Raw genomic sequence first — 6,000 nt, forward strand, 5'->3', positions numbered from 1 at the left:
TCATGTGCCTTTTCACTTGCTGAGTGTTTACTGTGTGTTTGGAGGAGTCCATCTTCTTTCTGAGCCCAGATTTGTCTCCTCTCTTTTGGGAAAGCAACAATCATAATTTTAGACAACTAAATGCTTAAATGTTGAAAGACTGAGAGGTTCCTCTTGAAAGCTGCAGTGATTAAACTGAATACTGCATAGCACTGAGACTGTAACTGTGAATAAGATATTAAAAAAAGATGAAAGGATTGAAAAATTTGGTCCCTCTAAACCCAGTGATGTTTCTTGCATGAGAAAGGTGATGGGAATTTAGGCCACAGCGTGCATACTTTCCTGTGTTTTAGCATATTAAAACATTGATATCTCCCAGATTTTTTTTTCCACTCTGTACTATTTTAGGATTAGAGTCTTCCATTCCTCTTTTCTCAAAGAAAATATGCTTTCAGTCACATTTTCCAAAATAGCCTCTGTGGCCTTTCAGTAGCTACCCACTTATACGTTTACAAGTCATGTCAGTTATGAAATAGATGTAACATTTCCTGTAAGAGTCAGAAATGCAGCTGACATTAAATAAGTATTCCTTTAATAGATGGCTAGAAGAATAACATCTTTTTGGCTTTTTTTAGGATGACAATCAAGGATCAGATTCTGATATCACTGTCCATGTTGTACCTTGTTCCAGGAGCTTCACTAAAATTAATGGAGATTCACTAAAGTTAATGGGACACCTTAGGGAGTAAGGAAGTGGACAACCAGAGTAATCTTTACACTCTACCTGTCAGTGCAAAGACACTGGAATTTTTATGCTGAATAAAACTTATCACAAATTATACCTATATATGAGGAATCTATATCTTAAATTATAAGATAAGAGGGATGATTTAGGCATTTAAATAAAGGGAATGTATGCGTGAAATTTCCATAAACATTAATGGAAATTTTATTGGAGTTTTAGGAGGAGTAAAACATCACTCCAAATTAATTAACTGCAAGAAAGCCCTTTACCTCAGCAGGATTTGGACCAGGTTTCAAGTGATTTAGTGACTTTAATGGACTTTATTCTAGGGATTATAAAATCATGCCTTGTAATGTTTAAATTGGAGTTATAAAACTAAAGGTATGAACTGAACTGAAACATTATTAGAAAATTGTCATCTGTAATAAATAAATTAGGGACAATACCAGAAGCAAGGCTAATACTAGTATTTACAACAAAATTCAAGCCAGACTATGAAAAAGAGTATTAATGGTTGTCTTCCTTGTTATTAAATTGAACTATAATTATCTATGTGTTAGGGGTGAATAGAATATACAGATAGTTACAAACATGCCTTAGACCAAAGATGTCTTCATCTAGTTTGGTATGAAGAGAAATTTATGATCTGATTTTATTAGCACTTCTGGATTGCCCCTTCAGCTAATTTTGCAATATCCCAATGTGATTACCATTCATGGGTTTTATTTAGATCTCAGTGAAGAAAATTACTGCAATCTCTTGCTCTTCATATGTACATTCTGAGTCAGATATTCCCCTCCAGAAAACTTTCCAATAGGATTCACTGGTGAAAATCCAATTGCAAAATCAAAGTCTTTGTGTATGGAAATGGTGATGTCTTTCAGCACAGAAAATAAGTACAAAGTGCATTTAATGATTAAAGCTGTACTTTTAGTGCTACTTCCCTGTCAAATATATATTTCTATTATTTGCTTCAGTATTGTTTCTCATATTCCAAATCATGGGGTTTTCCTGTGTTTGTCAACTCCTCAGTCATCTGGCAGGATTTCCTAGTTGTTATTTTCCAGTAGTCATAATTCTATGATAATACCACAATCCTTGCCAGAACCCCTTTGTCTCACTTTAAATAACTCTTCCACAGCCTTTTAGTGTGCTCTGCAAACCTCAGCCACCATCTATCCCATCTTTCCTGCCCTTCCCAAACTAGATACACAACTCTCATTACAACAGCACATGAAGAAAGGAAGGTGGATGAACCTGATCTGAGATTTCTGCATGAATAAGATTTTCTTAGCTAAATAGAGGCTCTTTTCATGTGAAAAAAAAAAACAAACTTGCAGACTATTGGCCTGTGTAACTAAATTTATGAAGTTTTCTAAAAGCACATTATTGACTTGTTTATCTGTGATTCAGTGTTGCTACATTTTATGATGTAAATGTGTACTTAGGAGCTTTTATAAAATGCAGATTATTGACCAAGTGCTATAAATATTTACTCACAGTTTTAAAACTCCAATGATTTGACATGTTTGTATGGCTATTCATTTTTAAAAAAGAAAATGCCACGGTAGTATATCTATATTTGAAATTAAAAATAAAATGCTTAGAATTACCTCATAAAGCTGTTAATAGTACTTTCGGAACAATTTTAAACTTTACACATTGTGTGTTTCTCTTATAGCCTAATGGGTTGCAATATTTTGTCTTTAAAATGTGATTTCTTTTTAATTGTAGGACAAAAGAAATGTAAATATGTTTCACTTCTAGAACTTGTTTTCTAAGTTTCAGCCCAGAGCAAAATTTTTATGGTTGAGTTACAAACCTCTGAAAATAGGGGTTTCTAATGGAAACACTGACACCACTTTAACTATAGCAGCACTGGCAGAGCAGTGTAATATACACTAGAAATAGAAAACAAGATTAGAGATGACATTTAGGACATGAGGCCTTCTCCAGGCTGTGGGAAAAATAACTGTGTTCTATTTTTTTCCACAGGCTGAAAAAGGCCTCCTGGTCTAAGTGTCATCCCTAATCTTATTTCTCATTCATACCGTGCATTTAATTAACTCATTTTTTAATTATTATTGACAGCAATTTGTTGCAGTTTTAACTACCAATCCATGTCCAAATTACAGCTTCCCTAGCCTAGTGTATGTCAAGGTGGTGGGGAAAGTGCCAAGGAGACCCAGGACTTAGTTAATATTTCTGTGTCAGAGAACCACAGTCCCAGAGCTGGCTGGATCCTGTGGTAACCAGCCGTGCCAGAGGGTGGATCAGGCAGGGGAGAGCCCCTCACACCTGTGCCAGACCAGGGAACTGCAGCACTGTACACACATGCAAGCTACCTTTTCCAAGGGCAGAGTAAAACTTGACAATCAAATACACTTAGCCTGAGATGTCTGGGAGCAGTAACCAGGGTAGTCAGATACTCAGGTGCAACAACTTCTACCACCACTTCTGGAGCACATTTTCTGCCACAGTTTAGCCTTGATCCAGGGTCCTGAGAACTATAAATTGAGAACATTGCTGAACACTAAGCAATAATTTGGTAAGATGTGACTCTGGACTGGACTGCCTTCACCACAAAGCCATGTCAGGAAGATCTCTCTGTCAGTGGGGCCTTCCACCAAAGGAGAGACTTGGTATTGTCTCAGAAAGTTAGCTAAGCTCAAGGGATAAGTTTTCTTCATGTTGAATTCTTTTTCCTTCCTTACGCACCTTTCAACTTATAGCTGCTTCAGTTTTGTATTCACTGCACTACATGACAATTCCCTCTATAATTATATGGCCTTTTAATACCTACTGTGGAGCTACAGCACTGCTTTGCTGTGATCTTGCAAGCTCTCTTCTCAATGTGGGGTAAAAAGGAGTAATAAGCAAACTACTACTGTAGAACAAGTGCAATTGTAATTACTTCTTGCTCCCACCAGAATAATGCCAATAGGAGATCCCTATCCCAAGGGTGATCAGACAGACAGAATGCATCTGTCCTGTCTATATTGCTAGAATTGTCAAGGTAGAAACTTGTGCTACATTTAAACAGTATCTTCAGTACTCATCTGATCAATTCTTTTTATTGCTCTACTCACAGTAGACAGCGATACTGGAAGCTACTGCTTATTCTCTAAAACTCGTATTCTGCAAAGTCAGTAATAGAGGCAAATGGATTGCTAAAGCAATTTCTTAGTGAAGATGCTTCACTGTGAAAGCTGGTATTAATGTAGGGATAAACACGACCTGTTCTGTGTGTACATGTAAGTAGGTGTATAATGCTGTCTATTTTGTTTGTATGCACAGTGTCTTCTTGGCAGGTAGTCTGCAGCCAGAAATTGCCAGCTGCTAAATGTTCAAGGAAACATTATTTGAATTGCTCTCCACACTGTGGGAGAGTGGCCAGGAAAATGCATTTAATATAATCAATGGATTCAGTTCCTGTAGCAAAGATGTAGGAAAACTTACTTACCTGTGAACATCTTTTGGATTTTAATTTTTAGAAAAAGAGGGAAATAATTGTTCTCTTTTGCACAAATGATTCATCTTAAGCCAGAAAATTTGAAATATGAATGATTTGATAAAGTTGAGCTTTCATGTGCATTTTCCTACAGGATTTTGACATTGTTATTGGCACAATAATTTATCCTACTTCCTGTTCTTTATAGATCCAGGAAAATGTCATATACTTTCCTTAATTTTTACAAAATATAAACATTCTTTAAAAAATGTTCTCTCCTGTGGTTACATCTCTCACTGAACAGTACTTTTGGCATGTGCCAAATGCATGATGTAGTCATTTGACAAAAAGTAGCATGAAGATTTGAAGTGCCATTAGTTACTGGCACTGCTGTAACAGGCTGGTAACCACAGTACTTGTGCATAGGCAGCTGCTGGGAGACAGAGTGTTCTTCCAAAAGCACCTTCTTGGTCATATAGGGCTTTGAGTGTGGGACATGAAGAATGGGTGGATCAAAAGTCTATGTTGGGAAAGCAGAAATCTGCACTTCAGGCTATAGCTCTGCTAATCACTGAACATGGAATGGTGTTGTTCCAGGAGACGTGGTGAACCTACCTAATTAACAGTCATGTCAGAACACTGTGTTACACCAGCCACTGTGTCTCACTTGTGACAGTCTCCAGTCATATTTTTGGCTTAGAGAGCCAGACTAGGAGTTTCTGAGAAAAGATTCTCTAAACATAGAAGCTGCAAGGAGTTAATCTGAAAGAACTCTGTTAAAACGGTGCAATGGAGTGAGTTGGCATTGATGGTAATTTCACCTGATCCAGCCCAATGTGAGCCAGCATAACTCTGGTTTAAATGATTACATGAATTTCCATGCAAAAATTTAACTAAGCACACAATATTGCACCTTCTGTTACCCTGGCACAGCTCTGTGTACAGGCAATTCTATCCCACCCAAACTGAAAAAACAACCATGGCCTGCTGTTTGGTAGATAGGAGCAATGTATTTACAAAGCAAAGCTCATGGCTGGTGGGCATGAATCCGCAGTTTTCAAGATCCCACCAGCCATGCAGATTCTTCATCCGGAAAAAATCCTGTATTCTCTCTCTAGGCACAGGTAAGTGGCCTTGGAAGGACTGTGGCAATAGGTCATATTAAGTCAGCACTAGGTCTTTTTCCTTGTTTGCTCTTGAAACGTTTTATGTGATGATTCTGAATGTACACGGTACTACTGTTCCCACTATCAGAGACAGCAGATTGACTGTGTGCTGATAATGTGCAAGGGAAAAGAGGACATGGCAAAATCTGCCTAGGTTCAGCACCAGCTCTGATTTTCCAGTACACAAAAATCTAAAATTCATTGATGGGAAATCAAGCAAAGCAAACCAGCCTACTTTGGCACGATTTGCTGAAGCATAGGGAGACTAAAGTTGTGAGCTTCACGCAGCTCTAGATCCAGCTTACGCAATTCCAGCAAAACTTCATGGCTTCATGCTGCATTTCTTCCTCTGAAAATCAGTGTTACTATTATTTCCTGGTGGTTTATTTCCTTCTTGTGTACCACAGAGACGTGACAGTGGAAGCTCAGTTTCAGTGTGCATGCACAGCAGGTGAGTTATGTCCTACCAACAGTAGGCCCTGTTCTGCATCACATTGTTCATAGGAGGCAATAGGAAGAACATTAAAATGCTAAATTGTGAAGACTTACAGCAACAGTTTTCTCTGATAACCTTACCTTTGTGCTAATTGGAAGCTATTTGAAATATCATGCTGATACTGTAGTACTACTACACATAATCCATTTTCATCTTACAACTT

Source organism: Neopelma chrysocephalum, unplaced genomic scaffold, assembly GCF_003984885.1.
Source record: "Neopelma chrysocephalum unplaced genomic scaffold, ASM398488v2 Primary Assembly neopelma1_70, whole genome shotgun sequence".
Lineage (NCBI taxonomy): Eukaryota > Metazoa > Chordata > Aves > Passeriformes > Pipridae > Neopelma > Neopelma chrysocephalum.